Raw genomic sequence first — 15793 nt, 5'->3', positions numbered from 1 at the left:
TCACAAGCATGCATGTAGATTATTAAATATTCTTAAACATCAAAGAAAATTGTCATGTGTTCCATATAAAGTAATGTATTGTGCATGAAAAATCACAATGTATGTTCATCTTACATGTACTCTCCATGAATAAAAGATAGATCTCTATAAGAACATTAAGATCTATAGAGCTAAACATGAAAATGTTTAGTAAAAAGATATGCTCCCTTTAAAAATTAATTGTAATCATAGGATACAAGTTATTGGATTAATTTTAGGATAGTTATCTAATTTTTTATTAATTAGGTCCTTATTATTTTTTCACTTAAGCTAAATTTAGGTGTTTTTTATTATCTAGAGTTTGTTTTCATAACATTAGTTCTAGATGTATTTGAGCGTAATTTAGCTCCTACTTTGCATTGCTTTAGTTCTCCTAGGGTTTCACTCATCTTTATAAGGATTCATTCATTCATTGTAACTATACCTCCAATATTGTATCTTAAATCATTCTTTATGCATAATACAAATTCTCTAATTGTTATATAGCATATTATTGATCTCTTTTGTGTGATAGGTGTTTTTTCTTGCAGACCATTCTTGGCTCCTATGGTTGATCATCAACTTCTACATTGTATCAGAGCTTTTTTGTCAAGTTCCTATTCGCATGCTTGAGGGATCCAACAAAGGGTGAATTTTGTATGCACTTTGGGCTCAAATGAAGGTTGCCATCACATCCACAATGTCAAAAAATACTAATATTGATTGTCGTTTCTTCAAAATTGGAGCAGTTGAAAAATCAATTCAAATTGGCTGAGGACATAAAAATTGAGGCAAAATTTAGGGGTAGCTGAAAAATCTGGGCAATTTGGAGGAAAACGAAGGTCACCATTGTGCTCAAAAGACCCAAAAACCCTAAGATTGCCTATCGATTTGTCAAAATCGAAGATCGGGGAATTCTTTGCAAAAGGTTTTAGAAAGTTTCCATTTTTAGAAAGTTTCCATTTTTAGAAAGTTTATATTTTGGAAACTTTCTATTTTTGGAAACTTTCTAATTTCAAAAAAGTTGGTATTTTCAGAAATTTTCCATTTTTGGGAATCCTTCAAGCCTTCCAAGCCTTAATTGACATGTAGTTGGTTTTTTTCCCATAACTTCATCATACGAAGTCAAAATCAAGCAAACAAGATATTGTCAAAAAGTTGATTTTGACATCGATATGAATTTGGTGGTGGTTTTATTAGATTATGCACCAATTATAAAGTCATCCTTCAATTTTGCACTTTCAAGCCCATATCTTGCACATTCAAACTGTTTTTCAAAAACTAGACATTGTCAGAAAGCTCTCAACATTCTCTAATTAGATCTAGTGCTATTTTTTGCGGATTGTGCTCCAATTACATTTTATTCATATTTTTCATGTTTTCACTATTTGGTCAATAAATTGGATGTTTTTGCACTTGGGATGGATCTATTTGTTGGAGAGGCTTCTATTTGATGTAATTTACATGTTTTAAAATTCTTGGAGTCTAATTATTTAATTTGAGGAGGTATCATAGGTTTTTCTGTTCACCCTTATGACCCTCAAAGGGCAATTTTGAGTCTTAGACAAAGGGTATTGACACATCTTAGGTGGCTTGACTTTTTGACCTATCTATATGTTAGACAACTCAAATAACCAGAGGATAACTGAGAGGGGGGTGGAGGGGGGGTGAATCAGTTGTCACCGGATTACAAAACTTTAAGCATTCAAAACCTTATTACCAAAACACATAAAATCAATACCGGAATGCATACAAAAAATACCGGAATAATAGATATAGCAATTAAACATAAGCATAAATCATAGAATAGTTACCATCCATCCATAACACATGACACCAAGATTTGTACGTAGAAAACTTGGTAAAGGGAAAAACCATGGTGGGAAGCCTACCCACAGTTAGATAATACTTTTGCAGTAAGTATGTGATTACAATATGAGGGGCCTGCACATGCAGGAAGGCCAATAGCTTAGAGCGCACTGCTCATCACAAAAAAGAGCCTCATTGACTACAAAAACATCAGAGTACAATCTGAAAAGAAGAGTGAACTGCAAGTATAACATCTCCTATGCCTGAGTACAGTTCAGGTTAAGCTCAATACCAAAGGCCTTAAACCTCTCTCACAAACTCAATTCAAGCACCTATGATCAATCAAACCTTCTGCATATGATTACAACATTATTCATGTTAGGTCCCGAAGATAACTGAGAGGGGGGGGGATGAATTAGTTGTCAAATAAATTCAAACCAAAAATAACTTAACCAACTTAATGCTTAATACCGGTAAACTAGTTAAGTATGTCGGTAGACAGTTTTAACAGTTAATTGCTATACCAGTAAAGATTAATGCATGAAACATAAACACAAAGTCATCCACAACACATGACACCAATATTTGTACGTGGAAACCCTGTAAGGGGAAAAACCATGGTGGGAAACCTTACCCACAATCAGATGATACTACTGCAGATAGTAAGTGTACATAAATGGGGTCTGCACATGCAAAAAGGCCAATAGCCTAGAGCTCACTACTCAATCACAAAATGGGAGTCGCACTGACTACAGTTGGATGATTAAATCCAATAAGAATGTACTGCACAAAATAGCATCTTCATATGTTGGATTCAGTACCAGTGTAATGCTGATATGCTTTCACAAAAACCTAGCTTCACCTTCAAATGATGTCTGAGTGTATTGCACTGCTTAATCTTCCATATACCTTCACACAATTCTTTTTTGCATTCCACACTTGATCTTACAAATAAGATCTTACCTTTATACCATAACCTAAGACCAATTTTAGTAGGTCGGCTCTACAAGATATTACAATAAAAACATTTTACAAACAATATAATATTCGATGCAATAACCGATTGAACATGTCGGCTTAATGCATTTACAACAATAATTAATCATTTCCATAGCGTGCCATGCTGATCTGGAAAAGATAAACCTATCGGTGTAACCCTAGATAACCCTAGACCTATTTGTCGGTAAAAGCAAATATAAAAATATGAATATATCAATGATTAATTCGTTAAGATAAGATGTCCACATGATGTCTTCGATATTACCAAGTGTCTTCCATATCATTCCAAGTGTCGGTGATCATTATATCCTGCCGGTGAACCTTATACCAATAACTGTGCAATAGTTACTTACTTGCCGGTGAATGTTGTTGGATCTCTAAAGTGCTAGTGTTTTAGTAGGTGTTGACATCAATGACAAAACCATACCAAAATACCAACAATCTCCCCCTTTGGCATTGATGGCAACACAAGATGGAAAAACCATCAAAGTGCCAAAACAGAAATGCCAAAAACCAACAATCTCCAAAAAGATCATACCAATAAATCAAGATACATACAAAGAGTAATAGTCTCTCCCAAACAACAATCTCTCCCCCTGGGAGCAACATGTGTTATCCAAAGTTCCTCAAAAGATAATGTGTTTTTCCATAGATATCTCTCCCCCTTTGACATCAAATGTCAAAGTTATAATAAAACCAAGTTCATATACAAAATACCAATCAATTCAATATACCAACTACTCCCCCTGAGAAGTAGCTTCCTCATCAAAGACTAGAGTAAAAGATTTGTCTGTTAATTCTATCGGTTGATGACAATCATCAACTGTCTAAGTCTCTACCAGTGGTGGTATGACTCCAAGTTGATCTCTGAGATATTCAGAAGTCTCCTTGGGTAAAGGTTTTGTAAAAATATCTGCAAGCTGTTCTTTAGTATTCACATAAACCAGTTTTATCTCCTTTTCTTCAACTTTTTCCCTTAGAAAGTTCAGTTTAATAGAAACATGTTTTGTTTTAGAATGTAGTATTGGATTCTTAGATATATCAATTGATGCAATGTTATCACAATATATAGTAATAGGTTCCTTGCATTTTACCTTTATGTCTTTCAACATTTGCTTAAGCCATAGTACCTGTGTACAGTTAGTTGTTGTTGCAACATATTTTGATTATGTTGTTGATAAAGATGTACAACTCTGTTTCTTACTCAACCAAGAAACTAGTCTGTTTCAAAGAAAGAATGCTCCGCCGGTGGTGCTTTTTCTATCATCCACATCTCCTGCCCAATTTGCATCTGTGTATGCACATAATTCAAAGTTTTCATCTCTAGGATACCATAATCCAAGATTTATAGTGCATTGTAAGTACTGGAAAATCCTTTTTACTGCTGATTCATGATTTTCTCTAGGATTACTTTGAAATCTTGAAACAATACATATTGCATTCATAATATCAGGTCTGGTTTGTGTCAAATACAGTAAACCTCCTATCATAGATTTGTATCTAGTTGGATTAACAGGTGTAGATTCATCCCTTTGAGATAATTTGTCATTTGTAGTCATAGGTGTGCTTACCGGTTTAGAGTTCTCCATCCCAAATTTCTTTAGGAAATCTTTCAAGTATTTGGACTGACTCAAGAATATACCTTTATCAGTTTGTGAAATCTGCAATCCTAAAAAGAATTTTATTTCTCCAATCATAGACATTTCAAATTCTTGCTGCATTTTAATAGAAAATTCCTTACATAAACCATCTTCTCCTCCAAAGATTATATCATCAACAAATACTTCTATAATCAAGATGTCATCATTAGTTATTTTGTAATATAAATTGTTGTCTGCATTTCCTTTAGTAAAACCAATCTTTAAAAGATACTTATCCAATCTTGCATACCAAGCTCTTGGAGCTTGTTTTAATCCATACAAAGCTTTTCTTAACCTGCAAACCATATCATTGTCATCTGTCAAAGAAAATCCATCAGGTTGTTCAATGTATACTTCCTCTTCAAGATCTCCATTCAAAAATGCACATTTAATATCCATTTGATAAACTTTGTAGTTCTTGTGTGCTGCAAAAGCCAAGAATAATATGACTGCCTCAATTCTAGCTATCGGTGCAAAGGTTTCATTGTAATCAACTCCTTCCTTCTGAGAATATCCCTTACACACTAGTCTTGCTTTATTTCTGACAACCTTACCATCTTCATTAAGTTTGTTTCTGAATACCCATTTGGTTCCAATTACATTTTTATCTTTAGGCCGGGGAACTAATGTCCAAGTGTTATTTTTCTCAATTTGTTCTAATTCTTCTTCCATAGCTTTAATCCAAAATTTATCTTCACATGCCTCATTAACAGATGATGGTTCAATTTGAGAAATAAGACATACCTCTTCATTTGCCAATCTTTCTCTTGTCATAACTCCTTTAAACTTGTTTCCAATTATCTGATCTTCAGAATGATTCAATCTTACATACCAGGGTGTCTTTGTTTGCTGTTGTTCTTCAATTATTGTGGAATCCTCAGATGGTACCGGGGTAACTGGATCTTCATTCTGTACCAGTGGATTTAGTGTAGGTTCATTTGTCACAATTTCTGTTGCCGGTTTAGAGTCTATATACCTTGAAGTTCCTCTGAATTGTTCATCAATCTTTACATTTGTACTTTCAACAATTTTCTGCAATCTCTTGTTAAAACATCTATATGCCTTGCTCTTAGATGAATAACCAAGAAATATTCCTTCATCACTTCTAGGATCAAATTCGCCAATATACTCATCTCTTCTGATATAACATTTACTTCCAAAAATTCTGAAATACTTAAGAGTAGGGGTATTACCAAACCATAGTTCATGAGGGGTTTTACCAGTTTCACCTTTGATGTGAACTTTGTTGAATGTATAGACCGATGTGCTGACTGCTTCTCTCCAATACACATGTGGTAAATTTGCTTCTGATAACATACTTCTTGCTGCATCCAAGATAGTTCTATTTTTCCTTTCAACAACTCCATTTTGTTGTGGTGTCCGAGGTGTTGATAGCTGTCTTCTGATTCCATTCACATCACAGAATGTATTAAAGTCCTTAGATGTGAATTCTCCTCCTTGATTTGATCTTAAGCATTTGATTTTCTTACCGGTTTCATTTTCAACCATTACTTTGAATAGTTTGAACTTTCCAAGTGCTTCTGATTTTTCTTCGAGAAAAGTAACCCAACACATTCTAGAATAGTCATCAATGATTAGCATGAAACATCTATCACCTTGTAAGCTTTTAGTTCTAGCTGGACCACATAAATTAGTGTGAATCAAATCAAGAGCATTATTGGATTTTTCTAGAATACTTTTGAAACTAGCTCTAACTTGTTTTCCAAATTGACATTCCTTACATATTGTATTCTGAGGCTTGACAATTTTAGGTAAATCTCTAGCTGCCTTAGTAGTACTGATCTTCACCATGCAATCAAAGTTTACATGACAGAGTCTCTTATACCATAACCAACTTTCATCTATATGTGCAATCAAGCATGTCTTTTCACTGTTATTCAAATGAAAGATATTACCTCTAATCTGATTACCAGTTGCAATTTCCAAACCAGTTCTATTCATGAATTTGCATTTTCCATTTTTAAATTATAACTGAAATCCTTTCTCAACTAATTGACCAACACTTAAAATATTGTGCTTTAATCCTTCAACATAGTAAACATTGTCAGTGTTATGCTTACCATCAAGAGATATTTTACCCTTACCTTTGATTGAACAAGATTTGTCATCTCCAAATCTTACTAAACCTCCATTGTATTCTTGAAAGTTCAAGAATTTACCTTTGTCTCCTGTCATATGATGTGAGCATCCTGAGTCAATGATCCATTCATCCTTTACTTCAACTTTAGCTGCTAGGGCTTGTTCTACCAGTTGAGCAGTAGGTGTCGGTTGATCTTCTGTTATAGCAACAAAAATCCATCCATTATTTGTCGGATCCTCATCAAAATCATCAATCACACCTTCATCAGCAATGTAACAAGATTTGTCTTTGTTCTTCTTAAATTTGTATCTCTGATATTCAGGATTAGGCTTGTATGTTCTTCTAGCTTCTTCTCTTAGTCTAGCATGTCTATCAGGGCATCTCGAAGCCATATGACCAATCTTATTGCAGTTAAAACATTTAAAGGGTGCTTTACCTTCATACTTACTTCCAACTAGACCTTTAGGCATTTTCCTTGCAAATAGTGCTTCAAGTTCTTCATTTTCTTTCCTACTTTCTTCAAGTTCTCTTGCATAAAAGGCTTTCCAATCAGATTTGTCAAATGATGTTGATGCTTTAAAGGCTAAATTTGTCTTAATAGTAGCAACATGACCAAATTCCTCAATTTCAAAAGTTGAAAGTTTCCCAATCAATGTATCCCTAGTTACTGATGCATTAGGCATTGTTCTCAACTCATTTATAGCAGTAACCTTCATTTTATATGCTAGTGGCAATCCTCTTAAAATGTTTGAAACAATTTCATCTTCACTTAGGGTTCCTCCAGAACATTTAATACCCAAAATAATTTCATTTACTCTTTCCATAAAAGCAGAAATCCTTTCATCTTCTTCCATTTTCAGATGTTCATACCTAACCTAGAAGCTTTCAAGTTTTGCAATTTTGACTATGGAATCTCCTTGATTCAGTGTCTCCAAATGACCCCAAATAGCTTTATTAGTAGACCTATCTGATAGTCCCATGATTTGTTGATCTGATAATGCGCTCAAAAGTGCTTCTCTTGCTTCGCAATCATTTTCCTCATCTTTTGTCAAGTTAGTTGGACTGGGATGACCAGGTACAACAGTAGTATAACCCTTCTTTGTAACATCCCAGATGTCCTTTCCAATGCAATTTAGATGTGTCTCCATTCTAATCTTCCATATGCCATAGTTGGTTCCATCAAGTTTAGGACTGTCCTTCCTAAAATAGTTAGTAGACATTGGATCTCCTCAAGTTGTTAAACTTCTGCAAAAGAGGACTAGGCTCTGATACCAATTGTTAGGTCCCGGAGACAACTGAGGGGGGGGGGTGTGAATCAATTATCAAATAAATTCAAACCAAAAATAACTTAACCAACTTAATGCTTAATACTGGTAAACCAGTTAAGTATGTCGGTAGACAGTTTTAACAGTTAATTGCTATACCGATAAAGATTAATGCATGAAACATAAACACAAAGTCATCCACAACACATGACACCAATATTTGTACGTGGAAACCTTGTAAGGGGAAAAACCATGGTGGGAAACCTTACCCACAATCAGATGATACTACTGCAAATAGTAAGTGTACATAAATGGGGTCTGCACATGCAGAAAGGCCAACAACCTAGAGCTCACTACTCAATCACAAAATGGGAGTCACACTGACTACAGTTGGATGGTTAAATCCAATAAGAATGTACTGCACAAAATAGCATCTTCATATGCTAGATTCAGTACCAGTGCAATGCTGATATACTTTCACAAAAACCTAGCTTCACTTTCAAATGATGTCTGTGTGTAGTGCACTGCTTAATCTCGCATATACCTTCACACAATTCTTTTTCGCATTCCACACTTGATCTTACAAATAAGATCTTACCTTTATACCATAACCTAAGACCAATTTTAGTAGGTCGGCTCTACAAGATATTACAATAAAAAAAATTTACAAACAATATAATATCCGATGCAATAACCGATTGAACATGTCAGCTTAATGCATTTACAACAATAATTAATCATTTCCATAGCGTGCCATGCTGATCTGGAAAAGATAAACCTATCGATGTAACCCTAGATAACCCTGGACCTATTTGCCGGTAAAAGAAAATATGCAAATATGAATATATCAATGATTAATTCATTAAGATAAGATGTCCACACGATGTCTTCGATATTACCAAGTGTCTTCCATATCATTCCAAGTGCTGGTGATCATTATATCCTGTCGGTGAACCATATACCAGTAACTGTACAATAGTTACTTGTTTGCCGGTGAACGCTACTGGATCTCCAAAGTGCTAGTGTTTTAGTAGGTGTTGACATCAATGACAAAACCATACCAAAATACCAACAATTCACACATGGATCATCCCATAACTTTGACCTATGATCTACAAAGAGATCTTACATCATATTTATACCAACTTGGGACCTAAACAATTAGGTCGGCCACCAAAAAGATAATACAATAAGTTCATGACATAAAACCACAATCCAATGATCAACCAAGTCAGCTTAGGTAGAAAATAATGTAAACCAATCCTTAAATCCCATTGGTAACGCATCAAGAACATCCTCCAACACGTCACATAAACTTGTCCATAACCTAGATAACACTGGACCCAAAATAGGTCGCCATAAACCAAATCCAACACCACTGATGAACTAGAACACAAACATGATAACCGCTAACATCCTGAAAGCCATCTAGAAGTTGCACCAACACCACTTATCACGTGCTTTACAAGATCTTCAACAAAACTCTGTTGTTAAAACCCTTACCAGTGACCAAAAGGCTTACTATAACAAATGATAGCTCTTGAGTCGTCAAATCCCGTACCAACTGATCACGATACACATCTAAATACCATGAATCACAGATCCAAACCAATCCCACAAACCAAAGAATACTGGATCAATATCATAAACCAGCCACTCTACCAGAACCAACTAGAAATTGGTAAATAGCCAAAACAAACGGTGTTGCCATCAATGACAAAACATCAATGCAACACATAATCAATTCCTCCAAATTGCCAACACTATATAGACTCATCCCTCAACTAGATTCAAAGAGGGGTAAGTATACTTGGAGGATCATTAATGACTGTGTTGTAGGAGTGATTGATTCTAGTGTTGATCTTGACACTATGTGTGCTTTGATAGATATTGAATGTCTCCACACACTTTGGACTTGCCTTTGGGAGATCTTTGGAGACCCTCATATCTTTCCATTTATAAAGGATCTTGCAATAGATTGTGTCATTCCCCTTGAACATGCAAATTGCATACCCTATTGTAATGGTACTTTTGAGATGCTTGATTATATCACAATTTTTTTATTAAATGATGGATCCAGGTCTTGTATCTCATATGTCACTCCTCATATTGAGACACCATCTCAATCTTCAACATCTTTTGTTGTTTCCGATCAAATTGGTATTGGCTCATGAATTGCCCCTATTGATTCAATTCAGTGGATTGATTGTTCCCTTCTAGTTTCAGCTTTGTGGGATGACTTCTTGTCAAATATTGTAGGGCTATTTGTTGAAGTAGTCTTCCATGGAACACATATGATACTTCTCCTTCCATCTCCTTTCATGGAGTTGTTTCAGCCTTGGCCACTTGATTTGTTTCTTCCCAAGGAGAGGACCATGGTTTGTCACTCTTGTATCTTCATTAGCATATGACCTCAAGCCTTCATATTTGGCATTGGAGCTTCTCTCTTATGGGGGGATATATTGTCTCTTCTTATCTCTCCTATGAGGGCGGATATTGATTGTACTTTTGTGACCAATTTTTTACTTGGGGGGCCACTTGAAGTCATTCATCTTAGTCACATGTAGTACCTTTTTTTTCATTGCATCTTTAATTTTTGGAGAGGGGTTTTTTCCCATGTGATTTTCCTTTTTTTCTCTAGTTAGAGAGACCTCATTGTTGTGATTTGCATTGGTTTGTACATGAGTACCTGATCAGGCATCCTTTTCAGGGCTCATTCATGCATGCATTTTATATTCGTCATTAGCTCTTTAGCTAAGATCCCTAAGTTAATCTTAAGAGGTGGGTGTTGGAGTAATTTTAGGACAATTATATAATTATGTATTAATTAGGTCCTTTACTTGCTTTTTTACTTAAGCTAAACTTAAGCGCTTTTTATTATTTAGAGTTTTCTTTTATAAAATTGGTTCTAGATGTAGTTGAGCTTAATTTAGCTCCTAATTTGCATTTCTTTAGTTCTACTGATTTTAGCATTAGGTTTTGTACCTAAGGTTTCATTCATGCTTTATAAGGATTCATTCATTGTAATTGTACCTCTAATATTGTATCTTCAATAATTATTTGTGCATAATATTGGCATTGGATTATCATTGATGTAAACATAAATTGCCATGTTGATAGAAAATATGAGTGTCACAGAGATGAATTGTATCTTGACAAAAATGATGCAATCTATGTTGATAGAGTGGATGTGTATGATACTCATGTTTGTGTTTATGTCGAATAATCTATGAGTAGGTTGAAGAAAGCATGAAGGTTGCATTTGGACATAGAAGACAAACATGATGTCAAAATAATGTGTACTAATGGAAGGGATCAGTAGTGAGATGGGTTGATATGATAGAGATGTCTTTGAGACCTTTGAGAAGAGAATACAGATTGTGCGTATAAGAAACAAACTATGCGTGTAATGGTTTTGACTATTTATCCCACATTGGTAGTACAATGACAATATCAAGTATCTATATAGACCGATGGGTATTGTTTAAGTGTGCAATGACACACATCCTTTTTGCCCTTAGATTGGAATGCGCGTAGAGGTGTTAAGATGTGTTAGGCACAAGATCGCAGTGGTCAAGACACACCATTAGGTGAAGGTTGTGATGTTGCGATGGAACCATGGGAGTTAACATGAAGTGTTAGGTGCAAGATTGCAGTGGTCATGACTAACCACTGACTAAGGTTGTGATGTTGCAATGAATTGTCATGTGCATGATTGCAGCGATTTAGGTTGACCACCAAGGCTGTGATGTTGTGATCAATCATAAACTGTCACGATATAGTTGAGTTGCATCCTCGCGGTTTGGAGGTAACAGTGGAGTGTTAGGTCATGATGTGGTGAGAGATTGTCATGTGTTATGTTGGTGTCCATAGAGATAGAAGGATAGAAGAGGGTGTAGTGTCGCATGGAGAAGTGATGCCACCAGGAAAGGCTTGTGATGAAGCGATCAACTGCCACATGTCTAAAGAAGTGAAGAAAGTGTTGGCTCGTAGGTTTTGATGATGTATGGTGATGTCATGTCACAATGTTGCGGCCCACCATTATGTGTCCCTGACAATGTGATATAGGTAAAGACCCAAGGAGATTGTGTTGACAATAATGTGAGGTGGCGTATGGAACCGCCATGGTGGTAACACTGACCAAATCTTTTTGATCAAATTATGAGAATCAACTATCCAAATTTAAAGATCTAGAAGGAAATTTTTTTGGTGCGAATAACTAGGCATTTTGGGAACTTGCACAAGTCAACTTAGACAACTATTTACTGAAAGTTATTGGACAGTTACAAAATGGGGTAGATTCTCTACACTCAAATGATTAGAACAAAGTGCAAACGGACTAAATGAATGATCGTAATGCAACATAGAAAGTTGTATAGATCATGTTGTATGATAACAATGAAAACTACTTTTTGTTTGATCTGTGATGAGCTATATCTTGGCTGACCTTATGGAGGTAAATACAAAATATAAAAATAGGATAAAATTTGGCACAGTTTGTAGTGGATGCTGAATTGAGAAGAGAGTGAATTGCGGAGCTGAAAGAGAGTGAACCAAATTTTTGAAGAGGCAGAGAAGAACTACAGAGGTTCATATTTATTCATTGTATTACATCAATATTGTAGTCTTGTATGTTAGTCTAGGGTATTGGTGTCTCTTGAAGGTTGGTGCCTTCAAATCAAGTGATTGTAAAGGGATTAGTGTCCTAAATTCTGAAGTAATCTATTGTAGTGGTTGGTGCTCCTTTGGATTGGTGACCATAAACCGTAGGGATTGGTTCTCCTTTGGATTGGTGTCCATAAACCATAGGGATTGGTGCTCCTTTGGATTGGTGTCTCTTTAAGGTTAGTGCCTTCAAATTAATTATAATTAATTGATACATTTGTGAGGCTGGATTTGTACAGTAGCTCTAAGTAGGATTTTCTCATTGTGGTTTTTTTCCCATCTTGGGTTTTTTCACATATATCCTAGTGTTGTGTTATTGATATTCTCACTCTTCTGCATTATATGGTTAATTACTTGTAAGAGTTGAAAAGTGTTTTTAGTATTGTTAACACATGTTGGCATTTTTGATGTTTATGTTGTGATTGTCATTGATGGACACACACTTGCATTGATATCTCCTTTATATGTATGAGTTAGAGCACAACCGACATTTGTTCCAACCAGTATGTTGTATAATAGTCTTCAGACTATTGGTGTTTTGCAGAATGTGTTTCTCAGTCTGAAGCGGCATGTTGACCCCAAGCGGTTCATGGATCCCAAGTAGTACGAGGGATTAAAGAGGCATAACACATTTTTACCAGTCTTCATTTTTGTCAAACCAACAACTGGCATTTTATATGAACCGGTAATACTCTGTGATGAGTTACCAATCGACATTTTGTGATGAGTTACCATCCACCGATTGTTTGACGGTGCCGACACCTAAATGATGCTTTTTGTGTCATGGTACCAAGTATGTCTAGGTTCATTGAACCTAGGAAATTGTTATGTAATCCTATTGGACTGACATGAAATCAAATTCCTTTATAAGGACATCATGTCTAGGGTTTTAGGTTGTTGATGTGGTTGTAGCAAAAGTTTATGTTGTTGCTAGGGTTTAAGGTGGTTGAGGAGTTGGAGAGAATATGAATGTGTATAAGACTGAAGTAATGCTGGAGTGCATTAGGAATGAGCTATCAAGGATCTAACCGAGCAGTCTGTGCTACTAGCTAGATCAAACACTTGTTGATTACTCACATCTTTGACAAGTCTGTAGCCCTTAACCGGGTAGGCCCAAAAGCCTTTTATAAATCCTCTAACAAGGTGGCTCACATCTGTGGATCTAAAATCCTCTAACAAGGTAGTCTTTAATCAGACTTATCTCCTAACAGAGATTGAGATTCCTAACAGGATCTGTTCTGGTAAAGAACATTGTAAGACCTTAACCGGTCTGGTTCCTATTTTGTAGATAGTTACTTGTGAGTTCCATCTCACCGTGGTTTTTCCCATTTGGGTTTCCACGTCAAAATCTCTTGTGTTATGGTGTTTTTGCTTCTGTGGGTGAATGCATTATTAGCTATTTGGTTTGCATGTGTGTTAACCGGTTTGTTTGATAAACTGTTTTACCAGTTTACTATTAGTCTTGCAAAGTGTTTAAGTGCAGAGATTTTTGGCATACTAATTCACCCCCCCCTCTTAGTATTCATCAATTGGTATCAGAGCCTACCTTTCTATAAGTTGAACCACTTGGAAAGAGATATGGGGGAATACTCTATAAGGGAACTTACACATCGGCTCACTCAGTCTGAGCAAGCCTATGATGATCTTATGGTAAAATACAAGGCATCTCAAGCAAAAAGGAGAGAACATGCTGAAAAGATGATGGAGCTATCTAAAAATAGTTCTTTAGATGAAGTGACATGGAAGCCCTAATTGCAGAAGTAAATAAGTTGAATGAATCAAACTCCAACCTAAGAAAGGAGTTGGAAGGACTAACTATCCGGATGTGTCAAGAGCTTGAGAACCAGAGGAAAACTAAAGATTTGGTGAAAGAAAGAGATCATGAGATCTCCAAGCTGAAACAAGAGATCAGTGCCCTAACTGCTCAACTCCATGCAAGCAAAGTGGAAAAGGAAGACATGAAAGGAGAACTAAACATTGCCATCTCTGAGAATGAAAACCTAATGTAAACAAATGCTGCTATTTCCAAAGAACTCTCTGAGTCAAAGGAAATACTTGCTAAGTTCAACAAGAGTACTGTTAAGCTAGAGCAAAAGCTTGAATCTACCAAACCGGTCAAGAATACCAATAGACTTGGTTATTCCGGTCATGAGGAAGGTGAGACCTCTGGTACAAATGCTGGAACATCAAAGAAACAACCGACATCAAAGGATAAATGTAAGCAAAAGTTTAAGCATGTTTGCTTCAACTGTCTTAAAGAAGGACATACTGCAAATGTGTGTAGGAGTAAGGCTTACAACAATTTGCCTTATTTCCTAAATGATAAGCCTAGATCCTATAGATTCAATGGTAACTGTTATGCATGCAACAAGTATGGGCATAGAGCATCTGAATGCAGGTTAGTTATGAACAACATTGATAGATATTCTCAGAGGACCCAAGGAGCTGGTCCTGAACCTTTTGTGAACTGGAATCACAATCGGTTTAATGCCTTCAATCATCAGCAAAGAAGCCGTGGCTATCAAGTGACAATCAGATGGAGAGCAAAATGTATGGTATGCCATGGTCATGGTCACACTGCTGCAACATGCAGAATGAGAATGGAAACATGAACAATGGACCTTGGAGAGCACCTGGATTAGTCTGCTATCACTGCAACAAACCGGGTCGCATTTCTAGATTGTGTAGATCAAGAAAGAACATATTTGATGATATATTGGTCACTCCAGAAGGAAACATTGATGTTGACATTGTTCAAGTAGACATGAACAAAACTTGGAAGAAGAAACCAGCGGTATTACAAGAGGAACCTGTTTTTGCACCTAGTGTGGAAATCACGGAACCAACAAACTAAGCTTTAGAAAAGCTTAGGGGGAGCAAACAGCGAAATGTTTCGAACCCCCGGTTTACACCGGTAAAAGACCTTAATCGGTATGTGATACCTATCGTTTGGCAGAAGACTGAAAATGGTAAAAAGGCAAATTAGGGTTTACGCCCTAATGGAGGAGCATTAATTATGGTAGGTGAGGAATATGCTTAAAAGCATTTTTCAAATCATTTCTCACTATTAGTTTTCGAGCGAAGAAATTTTTTTCAAAGAGCAGAGCGACGAAAAGGTGATTTGAGTTGAGATTTTGAGAAATTGAGAAATCGCGAAGGAGATTCAAATTCAAACTGCAAACGGTCAAGTGGAGAACACAAAGCGGTGATTCAACAACCGACAGATTGTGAAGTGAAGGAGAATCTGCAAGCCCTAAATTCACATGTTTCAAAAGGTATTTCTCGAGTTCTTAAAA

Source organism: Cryptomeria japonica, chromosome 8, assembly GCF_030272615.1.
Source record: "Cryptomeria japonica chromosome 8, Sugi_1.0, whole genome shotgun sequence".
In the NCBI taxonomy this organism is placed as follows: domain Eukaryota; kingdom Viridiplantae; phylum Streptophyta; class Pinopsida; order Cupressales; family Cupressaceae; genus Cryptomeria; species Cryptomeria japonica.
Note: the sequence above shows the minus strand (reverse complement) of the source record.